This window comes from Drosophila tropicalis, unplaced genomic scaffold (assembly GCF_018151085.1).
Source record: "Drosophila tropicalis isolate 14030-0801.00 unplaced genomic scaffold, ASM1815108v1 contig_158, whole genome shotgun sequence".
In the NCBI taxonomy this organism is placed as follows: Eukaryota; Metazoa; Arthropoda; class Insecta; order Diptera; family Drosophilidae; genus Drosophila; species Drosophila tropicalis.
The window spans coordinates 11,255,357-11,269,686 of NW_027172602.1; the positions used below are offsets into that span (position 1 = coordinate 11,255,357).

Genomic DNA, 14,330 nt, shown 5'->3' on the forward strand with positions numbered 1-14,330 from the left:
GCTCTGGGCAATTTCGCAAGAGACAGACAATCAATGTTGTTTGTTCGAAACGAAATGGTCTGAACCGATCCGATCCGATCCCCATTCCATTCCATCCCATACCATACCATACCATTCTCCGATCTTATCCCATCAAATTCAATCTCTGCCCCCTTCTGATAAGTGCAAATTGCAGTGCATTTAAATCAAATGATGTAAATTGAATATTTGAGCTCATTGGTCTGGTCTGATCTGATCTGGTCTGGTCTGGTCTACGTGCCCGCCGTTGGTGAGTGCAATGGAGCACTTGACTATGAAATATACATATATTTCGAATATTTATGGGGTTTTTGTGTTTTTTTGTTTCGTTTTGGGGGGAAAATTGATTTCTAAACAAAAACAAAACGGAGAGAGGAAGACTAGGCATGGCAGTGCCCAGAAATGAGCAGCACAGGGCCAGACAAGGCGTGCGAAACGCAATTAGTTTTCCAATTATTACCAATTTAGGCGGGCCAGCACCTGCTGGGTTTCGATCTCAACCAAATGGGGAATAATCCATTCACAGTTGCCAAACCGCAGACAGATGGACAGACCGTCCGTCGACCGGGTACCGGGGACTGGAGACCGCTGGACAGATTGCTGCGAAAGCGAAAATGAAAACGGTCAACAACAACAACAAAAACCACAAAAATCACAAAGAAAGAAAGAAAGAATCAAGAAGCAACCAAAAAGGCGAAAGCAAACGATCTGCAAAATGCAGTTCCAAATGTTTTGCTTCTTTTCGTTCCCCTGGCTTACTTTGTTGTTTGATTTTTTTGTTTTTGGGGCCATCGACAGTTGAATATTGTTTATGACACCCGCCAGTGGTGTTTGGTGAGTGGATCAGTGGTGAGTGGGTGGGTGGGTTGATTGAATGAATGAGTGGGTGCGGCAGAATTGGACTCTCGCTTACGCCGACGCGTGCCGAATTCATAAAAACGCCATTCGAATCGGTTTACATTAATCAACAAACCAAAGAAACCAAACCAAGCCATGAAATTTGAGCAAAACATTGTTGTAAGATGTAGAGAGAGAGAGAGAGAAAAGGAAGGGAATAAAAAGACTCCAAAAAAGAACAATTAACAATTTCACAACTTGGCAAATAGTTTATGAAATATGTATGTATGTATGTATGTCATGTCATCTTTTTGCACAAAATGTTTACAAAATGTTATGCCTTTGTCCAACACTAGCCCTGAAAGGGTTTAGTAAACTAATTTGCATTAGTTAAGGTTTAACCTGAAAGTTTTTAGTCTTTTTTGACAAATTTTGAAACCTAAAAGCTGGTTAAGACTAAATATACCATCCATTATCTGTAGCCTCTTAGTCTTCTTGTGAACTAACTGAAAAGGGGAAGACGAAAGGAGGTTCTTCATTTGGTGAACACTACAGTTTGCATTTCTTTCCGGGCATTCATCTTATAAGAATTTGTTTTTGAAAAATAAAAGAAGAATATTTCCCCTGTTTGTGTTCTTTCAAATGAATTTCTGTTCTAATTTGATTCCCTTAACCATTTAACATATTTCAAATTTCACAAAAGACTGAGTGAGTCATTTTCCGAGATTTTCCTTTTGCTTTGACTACTCCCTCAGTCACTCCTCCTCCAGCTAGATTTCATTCCCTAAAATATGCATTTATGTATATCTATGTAAGTATATACATATATATGTAGATTCAGTCAGCTATTAGCATAAGTAGCGATTAGGTTTTGTGTGGGGCTAATTTGTTGTGTCAGTGGTTAAGTCTGATATATGTTTGTGTGAGTGTAGCGTGTCGTGGAAATAGGATTTGAAGACATTTTTTTTTTCTTGGTTCGTTTAGATTTTCCGAATCTTAGATATATTTTCATATGCCTCTTGGCCGAGTTCTTTTGCTGTTCTTGCAAATGTCTCTTGTATAACTTAGTTTAGTAAATTTAGTAGAAGAAATAGGAAAATGAAAGAAAATACCTTTCCATCACACACACGCACACTCGCACACCCACCTACACACATACGGAATGATCATTATGTATAACAAAGTTGGTTATATTTACCAAACACTTGTAGCGATTTGCTTACAATTATAATATGGAGTCTTGTTGATGTTGTTGTTGTTGTTGTTGAAGATGATAATGATAAAACACTAAACAAAAAACACAACAACAAATAAAAAAAAGAACGAAAGAGCACCACACACACACACACACGGAAATATATATATTTGCTTGCTCGTTTACACTCAATTGTTTTGTATTGGATTTTGCGCGCGCGCCAATGTTGCCGATGTTGCCAATGGTTGCTGCTGTTGCTGCTGCTGCTGCTGATGGTGTTTTCGAAAGACTTGTGAATCGCTGAAGATCTGAATACAGACTGAATCTTGTGGAAAATACACGAAAAATGCTCATATCGAAGAAGCGCAAAAGAAAAGAAAACCAAAACCAAAACCCAAAACACAAAAAAAACATTGCCGAGAGGCAGAACACAAGAACACGTTGAGTACAACAGGGACAGCAACAACAGATGCAGATAAAAAGATACAAAACAACGAAGAAAGAAAAAAGATACAGGGAGGAGAGCGGCAGCAGCAGCAGTATATAGATAAACTTACGCAACGGCAATGTTGTTGTCGTTGGTCGACGACCAACAGCAACAGCAACAACTTCTCCAGGAAAAGTACTTGACAAGAATCTACACACCGTTGGTGGTAAATCTTTTTCGCCACTTGTTTCTTGTCCTCTTCAGGACACACACACACACACACAGACACAGATGCAGAGACATCGTGCCAGAGAGACGCGTGATCAGGTAGTGCACTTGGCCTACCTCTACCTTTACCTGCCGGACTGTCAGCCTTGAACCACTCACCGATACAAACTCCGCTATATCGTAGATACAAATGTTACAGTTACGCAGAGCGAGATCGGGAGAATGAGAGCCAGAGAGAAAGACAGAGAGAGAGGGAGAGAGATAAGAGCTCCTCTTACGTCCTTGCCACATATTTACTCTTGTCTCTCCCTGTCTCTGTATTGTTTGTTGTTATCTGTTACGTAAGTGAGAAATGTATCTGCATCTTTTGTCTTGCTTCTTCTCTTGCCATCACCTCTAAAGAGCCAGAACAAACTGTGTGTTAACCATGAATGTGTGCACTTGATAGCCAAGGCTAATTGCTGCCGGCATTGCTGATAACAATGTGTTAATGGTTAATTGTGCGTCTTGCAACCGCGGTTGCAAGGTAAGCCAACACGATAAGCGAATGATAAGCCAACTTAATCTCTCAACTGGCCTAGACAACCCCCAGTAAACTCACAAACCGATCAGCCAAAAAGAGAAGCTCATTAAAATTAGCTAAATGATAGTTTTCACTGGCAAAAACCGCTGCCCACACAACCTAGGTCAATGAATGGCACCGATATCGACTTTGACATCGACACCGATACCCGACATCGACATCGACACCAAGACTGAGACTAAGACCGTCTCTGCTTCACTCCATTCCACTCTACTACTCGACTCTACTCCACTCCACTCCACTTCTCGTACATCTTGGCACTTTTTCAATTCTTCAAGCACCCAAAGTGACGAAAGTGACACGAGAGTCTTGAAGTAGTGCCGCTTACTGGCGAATAATGATCGCTCCAATACACTCTGACTGTGACTGTGGCTATGGCTATGGCTTTAGCTAAAGCAAAAAGCTTTCGCCTTTTGCTATTCGCTGTTTGCAATTCAATTAACGCTGTCAATGTCGCCGCCGTCGCCCGACAACGGATGAATGACGAACGATGCCATATGATGATGAGCTACAATTACAAGATCAGTGGCGAACTTCGAATGTCGGTAGATAGATAGATAGAGCACACACACACACATACACACACACACACCCAACAATCAATGCATGGAATTGGGTTTGGGTTTGGGTTTGGGGGACTGTTTGCTTGCTGACTGACGTTGCTGGCGACGGACGGTCATCATCATCATCATCGTCGCTGTCGTTGTCGTCCGTGTTGGTTGTCTGTGGTTTATCAAAAAGCCTCACATTAGAGATCCAGCCGCAACTCCGGACCATTGTCTGGCCAAATTCAAAAGATACACATACAAACAGACACATAGAGACAAACACAAACAGACAGACAGACAAACACACACAGAAAGAATAGAGGGAGAGAAAAAAAATGAAGCAAAATAAACCAGAATACAGAAGCAACAACAGCTGCAACAAGTGCATGTGAAACAAACTTTTTAGATACTCAGCAAACCGAGAGATAGTCGTATGTGTAATGATGGCGCATATTGGTGACTACCTCACATGAACAACAACAATAACAACAACAACAATGATGATGATGATGATGACGGCGACATCTAATTGCATGGAACATGGAACAAACCGAGCATTCAAAGCGACATTGTAAAGATAAGTATCGATAAGGTCCACTGGAGTGGGGGCGGCAAGGGGGAAAAAAACAAAGACCACCACCATGGAACAACATTTATTTTGGTGGGGTTTCGGTGGCTCACTGAGAAAGTGGATCTTGGCATTGGCCGATAATGGAAAATCGAAATTATATCAAAAATAATTCAAATGAATAAACTGAATAAATCAGTAAACTTTAACGAAATAATGAATAATTGCGAATATTTTTGCATACATGATTCTCAATAACTACTGACACTGTTAATCCCAACGATATACATACATCCGAAATTGATTGAAATTGTTTACATAATTATGTGCATGAAAACAGAATTAATTGAATATTTATTTTGATTGTTTAACGCGCCAAAGCGAAAGTAAAAAAAACAACGCAATTTGCTTAAATGAAAATATGCATGTATTTAAAATCCAAAAAGGCAAAAATCTTGAAATCTTTTTTCTTTTTCCGTATTCAAGACACATGACCGGGGTATAACCCACCCACTCACGACAGCCCAACACGCACCGTCCCACCACCCTTTCAATCGGTTAAATTGGCAATTTTTCTATGTTTAACAAACAAAACGCAAAACCTAAACAAAAACTGAAGGGAATGCCAGGGGGTGGGTGGGGCTGGAATGGGGGCAGGGGTGTAGTAGTGCATGTACCACGAATGGTATATGGCACAAATAAAGGTTTTGGCCTTGAATTTTTCGTTGTTGTTGTTGTTGTTGTTGCGCCAGAAAACGTCAAATAAAAAGAGAAGAAAAAAAAAAAACGCGTGCAAATAAAAGTCAACAATTGTTTTCTCTTTTTTGTTGCTGCGGCTGTGAATTGTATTTTATTTGACTTGTTTTTGATTGGCCTCTCACGAAAATTACATAAAACATAACTGACCGACTGACAGTCGTCGGACTGACTATCGGACTGTCTGACTATTGAATTGAACAAACCGAATGCGAAATGTTAAACTATTTCAAAATATTTCCATAATATTGGGAATTGAATTTTATTTTATTTATTGCTTTCATTTCAATCGTTATTCCCTTTCTGCAATACCCTGTAAACAGTAAGAAGTATATATATATATATAATTGATTTTAGTATATCTAGTCTTTAGTTCTTTCTATCTTCTCATGGCCAAGTATAAATTACTTAACTATCCATCCTCTATAATACCATTATATCCTTTAAATTGCATGGTGAATCTATGAAATCTAATTAGAATGCACAGAAATACTGATCAATAGGTGGCGGCACTGAGTTTGGTCTAATGGATACTTCAAAAGTCGACCCAATTGCCAAGCAAATCTTTACAATTGAAGGTTGTTTTAATTAGCCACTTTTTTTTTTTTTTTTGTTTTTGTTTTGTGTTTCTGTTTGCTAGCCAACACAGAAGAGAAATGTTGTGGAAAACCTAGGAATATTTATGCGGGGTGAACCCACAAGGTTACCAATGCCGTCAGTTCCGTTCCGTTCCCGGCTCAAACCCGCCCCGCCCGCGGTTTTTGCAGTCAACCAACAGGAAAAACCGCCAACATGTCTTTCCATATGTTGCCAAAAAACGCAAAACCAAATAAAAGGGCCACACAAAAAACAACAAAACCAAAGAGAAAAAAAAAAAACAACATACACAAAACACAAATAATAACAAATATTTAACATTTACAATTTTAAATTTATAGTATAACATTAAAATCGTGTTCAGCCGGTTTTTGCATCGATTAATAATTCCACTAATTGGTCTCCCCTCCCTCGGTTCTGTTTGAAGAGGTGTGAAATGATGTTCCCAATGTGCGTAAATGAATTCTATGAGTCGAGAAGAAAAAGTTGAGAAAAAGGAGGAAACAGGCCATAGATGGAGATGGAAATGAAGATTATTTTTTGTGTGTGTGTGTGTGACCACCCTGTGAGTGTCACCCGTACTCTAAATGGGTTATTTTGTTTTATTTTTGCAGCTGCAATTTGGCCGTTTGGCGTTTTGCGGCTTATGCAACATTTTGTGAAATGAATTGTTCGGCCAAATCAATTTGCATATTGCGCGGCGCATTTGTGGCAAAGCTACCCAAGAGGCGGCAACAGCAACATCAGTAGCAGCAGCAACAGCAGCAGCAGCAGCAACAACAATTTACAAAATATTTTTGTGTTCACACTCAATTAATGCCAATTGACTGCAAAATTGCAAACACCTTTGACACGTTTGCCCATTCTGAAAGCCAAAATGGAAATGTGAAAACAATCTGCGTATAATTGTTGGGTGTGAATATGTGAATGAACTAGGCCAGAGATGGGAGAATGATCATGATGGTGGTGGTGGTGGGCAAAGTGTCTATCCATCCAACCAACCAACCATCTATCTATCCATCTATCTATCTATCTGTCTGTTGGTCTCCACCCACCTCCCTCTCTTCACAGTTTTGGGGCCTAAAAGTAAATCAATAAATAAATAAATTGCCCTGGTATGCAAAATTCATGAGACAATTTCAGAAGTACAACCCAACAACAACAGCAAATTATTGACATTTTGAACGCAATTGAACTTTTCGCATAAATTTTTATTTAGTGGCCAACGTTGACAAAAATCAGCAAAGAGAGAGAGTGAGAGAGAGGGAGAAGGTTGAGGGAAAAAAACCATCGACCGGACAGGCGTTTGCATTGAATTGAATTAAATGTAACTTAATTGACAAATAATTGTTATTGTTATGGCATTAAGTGAGCTTGACCTGACTTGCTATCGAGAATGAAAATCGAACTCGGAATGGAAATGAGTAACAGTAAAAGAACAGAATATCTCATGTCATATGTAAAAACGATTTCTGATAAATTAATCAAAATAATAAAAATCAAAAACGTGCGCGATTAATCTTTGCCATGATTCTTAATCTTTAATTTCTTTGATTATACACAATTCCCAATTGTAGATAGCGTATGTGGCTTCAAATACTTAAAGTTCGAAAGAGTTCTATATAAATTCGAGATGTCTATATGAAATCCTTACCCTTCATCTACTATGGTTAGGAAAAGAATATACATATATACCCCTACAAATGACCACCATATGTATGTACATCACATGTGTATGTCGATTCCTTATAAAGGATTACTACTCAGACTAAAATGCTGGTCGAGCCCCGACGTAAAATGAAAAGTAGTTCCATCGACGATAATTGAAAGGCTTATGAATTAACAAATTATCAAAGTGGAATTTTAAAATAAAAGATTTCTTCTGTTCGATTTCTACTGTTAGTATACTTGTACTTAATACTAAATAAATCAAATTTGTCGTCATCATAATCATCATCATAATGAGGCCTGTCGAACGCATGTACTGATTATGTTTTCTTATGTATTTCGACTATTTTGGTGATAAACAATTTTGTCATGTACACGAAAATGAATAATTTGCTGATTTCGTGCGAATGTTGCACAATCTTTCATTCAGGGGCAGGCACAGAGACAGAATCATCATCTGAATGACAGAGACAGAAAATGACAGCAAGAGTGAGAGAGAGAGGGAGAATGAAGTGCATTGAGTTATCTGCATTTTGCTATCACTTCCGGGTCACAGTATGGACAGCAGAGTCTTTCGGAATCCCCAATTTCATTCCCCATCTCTATCTTTCTCTCTCTCTCTCTCTCTCTCTGTCTCTGATCACGCACAATTTGTTCTTGTTGCTGTTGTCGCGTGTTTAGCATGGTAAATTAGGGATCGTCGACCATATCAGGGCTGGAGTTGGGGTATTAGGCATGCAGCCCTGGTAAATGCAATTAAATGCAAATTGTGACCCCCTGGTTGGTTGGTCGATTGGTTGGTTGGTTGGTTAACCCCGTTAGCCAGCAATTTTGTAGTCTCATTTATATTGTATATCCCCCCATTCATTAATGTTTTCCTCCCGCCCCCTTGCAGCCCCTCTCACTTTTCGTTAACTCAGCTTGAAGTCAACTTATCGACATTTTAAAATTCATTGTGTGTCGATTTTATGTTGTTGCTTGGTTTTTGGTTTTTTTATTTTATTTGTTTTTTTTTTTATTTTTTAATTAAAATTATGTCAACGCAATTGAAATGTTATTGAACCAAAAAGACAGCAACAGCAACAAGAACAACAGGAGCAACATTGGCAACGGCGAATGAGTTCATTAATTTTTGAATTTTGTAACTTTTCAATACAATTGCCAACTTTTCACGTAATTTATGGCAATTACTTTTGCTGTCGCTGTCGCTGATAAAGAAATAAAACAAAGAAAGCCAACAAGAAAAAAAACAATCAAAAACACAACCGAAGAACCAAAAGAAAATTCTTTCGTGAAAATGCATTTTTATCAGGGAAACATAGAGAGAGAGAGTCCTTGTTAAATCTGAAAAAATTGTGAAAATAAAAACCAAAGCGGGGTCAAAGTTTGCGCGGGGCGTAGGGAAAATTGTTTTGTTACACACAACGAACATTATATACACTACCTAAATAGTTAGCAGTTGTAAATTTCTCCTCTGATTAAAGCAGAGTGGCAAAAGTCAAAAGCTTCACTTGCATTTGCCAACACTAATCGGTGTTGTACAGTCTCAAAAACAAATCGAATATGAATGTTTGTATGTGAGTAGTTTATGTTTCCCCATTTTAAATCAATTGTTTCCAGTTAAAAAATTGTCACAACAATTTATAGTACTCACCCTTGTTTTTTTAAGGCCAAGGCATCAACATGAAAAAGCACCACAAAAAACTGTTGTGGGCCACAAACAGAAAAAAGGAACCAGCAAAAAAAAAGAAAAAATAGAGGGAAAACCCGAAATGTGTGAAACTTCCTCTGCGAAAAAGTGGTTTTAATGTTTCGTTTTTAAGTTTGTGTCCGTATGCGTGTCAATGAATGATGCACAGGATGCGTTGCGCTTCACTTCCTTTTCTCACTCTATCTCTGCATCCTTCTTTCAGTCTATGTGGAATTCCTGCAATTGAGAATGAGAATGACAATTCAAATCAAAACAGTTAGGAATTCTATATTAGTTCTTATATATCCTTTTGGTTTATCGATATTTCAAGAGGTTGGCATAACAAAGGAAGCATTTGAAAATAGAAAGAGGTCTATATAATAAAACAGATCAGTATTGTTTAGAGGGTATCCTGTTCGTCGTTGCCCTAATTCAATTAAATTATGTTTACATAAATTTAACAACTGTAAATTAAATTGAATAACGCAAAATGTTTCCACTAAATTCATACAAAGCAGAATCACCAGCACCGCCAGCACCACCGACACCCCCGCCAAATGTAAGGGATGCTGATAAAGTTGTTTTTTTTTTTTTCATTCCAGATATATTTTGTAGTTTGTTTTTGTGTATTCAGTGGAAATGTAGAAATGGTAACCAAGAGGAAGTTGCCTGCTAATCAAGAATATAAAAAAAAAGAATACAAGCAAATGGCGCATTCAAGAAAAACTAAACTAAACTAAATGTAAAGGCAAAGGCCAAGTCTGACCTTGAACTAATAAGAGAATATAGCAAGAACAATAATAATAACAAAAGTCAATTGCATAACTCAATTTAAGCATAAGCAACTACATACTTACTACATATAAAATGAAAACATTTCCATCAAACGATTAAGAGTTCTCTGTGTTCTGCAATCAAAGTGTGCTCCAAATCCTTGTTTATTGTTTTTCTTCGACCGAAATAGAGGGAAGTCGTTTTTCGTTTTCAGTTGGAGAGAGATTTGAGGAAAATTGACAGTTCAATTCTACGCCTCGCTGAGCCTTAACCACACTGAATGTGACTTCATTTTCTCTGCAATTCTTTGACTGTCTATTTCAATCTGGCTAAGAACATTTCGTCTTGGTTGGTGGAAAGGGGAATCAATCATTTTCTATGTTTATAAATGTATGCACATAAATATGTAGAAATTCAATGGATTCAACGGATTAGATACAAAACGTAAAAGGAAAACAATCAAATCAGATCTCATTCCTATCGATAGGCTTTATCTTTTTATCGATATTGATGCGTTGCTTATGAACTATCGATCTATTCTCCCACTCTAAGCATTGGGTGGAAAAGTACAATTCAGCGAGTGTCAATTTCTATTTCTTGACTTTCAGTTTGATGAGGAGAAAACTTGAATGTTAATGGCTTAATTTTTGAAATTGTTTTTCTTTTTCTTGTTTTGCTGTTTTTTTTCTCACACACATAACAAAACCATAAAAACAAAACGCAAATCGAGAAAGATAATAAAAATTTTAGTACATCAACGAAAAAGGCGAACAAGAAGAAGAAGAAGATGCCGCCAGAAGTGCCAAAAACACGTTTAAATGTCAAAATGTAACTCCCCATTTCCAGTCCGGCAACAACAACAACAACAACAAATGCAACAATTGCAAGACTGTCTGAGGCGCCGCAAAAGCAACAAAAATCAAATTAGCGCCAAATGCTGTCGCCGATGTCAGCGCCACTGTCAGCTTCAACGTCGACGTCAGCGTCAACGTTGTCTTGGCCTGTTGCAATCGACGATGTTTGTCTTGTTGTTAATATGGATATACCCTAAACCCAGATATGGGTATACATGTATGAATAAAATGCCAAGCCAAGCATATGCAATTTAGGAAAGATAAAGCTGAGAATTTGATCTACCCAAATGGGAAGAATCTTCATATAGATTGAGGTCAATCATAGACAATAGTCAAATTCTTCATTTGTAACCATTTGTCATCTGATTTTAAGCAGTTCATAAATGAGATTGAGTTAGTTAACAGATCTTACATAAGAATCAACTTATAACGCAATGAAAAAGTTAGATTATCCATTTTAGATGGAATAAAGTATAAATATTTCGAATGATAACTATTTATTATTCTATATCTATGGATTCAAAAACATATTCTTTGTTTAAATGAAACTTTCGTTTCTCTAGAAAGAACTAACTGACGATCAGGGTATACAAACTTCGTTATGTTGACAATTTTTCTCTTTTTTTTTTGTTTTTTGTTTTATAAATTTCATTTTCAGTTACTTTTTATTGCTGTTTATAATTTTGTGCTTATGCAAAAAATTTAAAAGATTAAAAGTTAAAAATACAACAAAACACAAAAAAAAAAGCACAACAAAAATGTGTTTAAATTAAACGCAAATTTTTAGTTGTATTCTTCTCCCCCCTCCCACTTCACCTACCCAAGTTGGTTTTTGGTGGGACATAAGAGCAAGGTATTTATTATATACGATGATTACCATTTATAAGACAGTTAAAATTTATGACTAATGACAGCAACAGAGGGGAATAACGATAATTATGATATTGGCATTTTATTATTGGAACTAACTGAATTCTTTAGACTTGCTCCGACCGAGAAGTCTTCTTCATAAACTGTGTATCTCAATTGCAATATGCGGCGAATGATGATGATGAAGACGACGACGATGAAGACGATGATGAAGACAGACGACGGCTGTTGTTCGTTCTTCGTTCGAGACGTCGACCAAGACATGATTAAAGCTCCATTAATTGCGCCTGACAATGACAAGGAGATGTCGTCGCCATCAAAAGCCAGTCCCGATGTCAGGGACAGCCAAAAAAAAGAACCAGAAGAAAAATACCAAGAAGTAGTCAACATCGAGACAATGTTTATACCGAAAATTCAATACACTTTTACTTCTTTTTGACTCAGTTAAAAAAAAAAAAGAAGACAATTTCAAGATAGTCTGTAAAGAGTAATGAATATGCCTCTCCTTTCACAGGGTATTCAATACAGAGAAAGAACATAAACACACACGCACACACAAAAAGATGCAAACATTAAGAACTTTGTTCACTTACAGTGTCAAGGAGGAGGGGCGGGCGAGGGTGGCATACTAAAGACTTGTAGTCATTATCAACAATGACAAATAGAATGAATATGGGCAATATGCATTATATATTCATACATGTTTATAGAAAGATTTATATATTGCTTTTTGTGCAATCTCAAGCTGATAGAGAACTAAGAGGAGGCCTGACAATATTAGAATCTCACTTGATTTCTCTCCGTGTACTTGGCTAATTATTGCACGATCAGTTCAATGGAGGTCAATGTGTTCCCTACCTCATCTCATCGTATCTCCTTGTCTTTGATTTTTTTTGCTTCTCGCTAGTAGTTGTCATTTCGCAGATTTTCCAATGTTCTCTGTCGCATAAATTTCCGCGATTTCGATTAGACAAACTTCTCATCGCTCATCTCATTCATCATTTATCTCTCCTCTCACTCTCTCTTTCTTGCTCTCACTCTCTTTTGTGCCTCATTCATAAAGTCATTAAACTCTCTACCCATTGGCTTTGCTTATCATTGTTATTGTTAATGATTGTTGGTTGTCTCTGCCTGTTGTTGTTGTTGTTATTATTGTTGCTGCCACCCCGCAGCAACATGTTGCTATTTGTCTAGATCCACAAGCAACACTCATTAGCTGAATAATTTTTGTGTATTTCTTGATTTATCCTTCAGCCACATCTCACGTTCTCCCTCTCTCGCCGTCTGTCAGTCGTGATAACTTTCATGGGCTGCCTGGCTGGCTGTTGCCCACCTACCCACACAACCCACCGAAACAGGTGGGCGTCAATACAATGAGGGAGCGGGGGGCAGGGGTCGACCACCCATGGTCTTTCGGTCGTTTGCTCTGTTTAGTCAGCATCGTCGTCGTCGTCGTCATTATCATCATCAATTCAATTGCTTCGACCACAAAATCATTGACATAACACAAAAGTTAACAAGTTGCCACTGTTGTCGTTGTTGCTACTGCTGCTGTTGCTGTCTGCAACATCAGCAACATGTCAGCTAGTTGGTACCCCCCAGTCTCTTAGTCTCTCTCTGAATCATTGTGAGCGCCATTCAGTTCATGGGAATCCGCTCCAGAAGATGCCACCAAGAAGCAACCCAGCAACAGCTGCAGCTGCTGTCTGTTGCTGTTGCTGTTGACTGCAAACTTTGGCCCCGCTTCATTTGCTTGGCATTGGCGTGGGTGTTGTTACCGAGATGCTAGATGGGTGGGTGGATGGTTGAGGGGCAATTTGCTTGCTTGCATTTCGCTGTCGCAACAATTTTACATACATTTCTCACATGATTTTCAACACGACCTCCTACAACTCCTCCTCCTCCTCCTCCTGCTGCTGCTGCTGCTGCTCTCCTCCGTTAACAATGAGAATAATGTTGCTGCTGCTGTCATCGTTGTTGGTGCAAGTGTTTCATGTATCATTGTTGTAGTTTTTTTTTTTTTGTTATTTGCCCTCCGACTTGGCATCATATTTGTTTGTTTGCCAGTTGTGAATTATAATTTGATTTGTATGCTTCAATTCTATATGCATATTTGAGTTTTAACTCTTAACCCCTTTAAGATTTCTTCAATGAAATCTATTTATCTTTTTTTCTTTTGGTTATATTTTCTGGTTTACCTTCATATACATATATATTTTATGATATACCTATACTTGTTTCATGTAATAAGCTCATTGGATTATGTTATGTTGATGTTAGAGCTGCTGTTGTTGCCGTTAAAAGTGTTGTTGTCGCTGTAAATGTGATGCCATGGGCAATTTTTTGGGTATGGCTTTATTGTTGTAGACTATCATAAAATAAAAAACCCCAAAAAACGAAAAAAAAAAAAAAGCAACATACTGCATAATAAACAACATCAAAAACACAGCACAAACAGAAAGAGAGAGAGAGAGGGAGAAAAAAAACACAGAAGAACCCCAACAACATTCGCTTTAAATACTGCGGCAACAAACTCGCAATAGCGAAAAAAAAAACACAAAATAACGTTGGCAAAAAATATGATAAAAATGCCAAAAAGCCAAACGAAAAATTGTCAACCAGAAACATTGCTGGCCACCGCAAACAGCTGTAACGGACGATGTTGCTGCTGCTCCCTCCTAGTGCAACAACAACAACAACAACAACACAAAACACGA

General features: G+C 37.9%; 2 protein-coding genes across 4 annotated transcripts in view; one reads left to right on the plus strand and one right to left on the minus strand.

The window, feature by feature from the left end:
• Positions 1–14,330, plus strand: part of LOC137571936 (chaoptin) — a 123,614-nt gene that overhangs the window by 75,770 nt on the left and 33,514 nt on the right. The window lies entirely within an intron of this gene.
• Positions 1–14,330, minus strand: part of fog (folded gastrulation) — a 30,060-nt gene that overhangs the window by 9,146 nt on the left and 6,584 nt on the right. For both annotated transcript variants that reach the window (XM_068283703.1, XM_068283704.1), the window contains exon 3: positions 9,080–9,352. The gene's annotated coding sequence lies outside the window, so the exon portion shown is untranslated. The remainder of the gene's footprint in view (positions 1–9,079; positions 9,353–14,330) is intronic.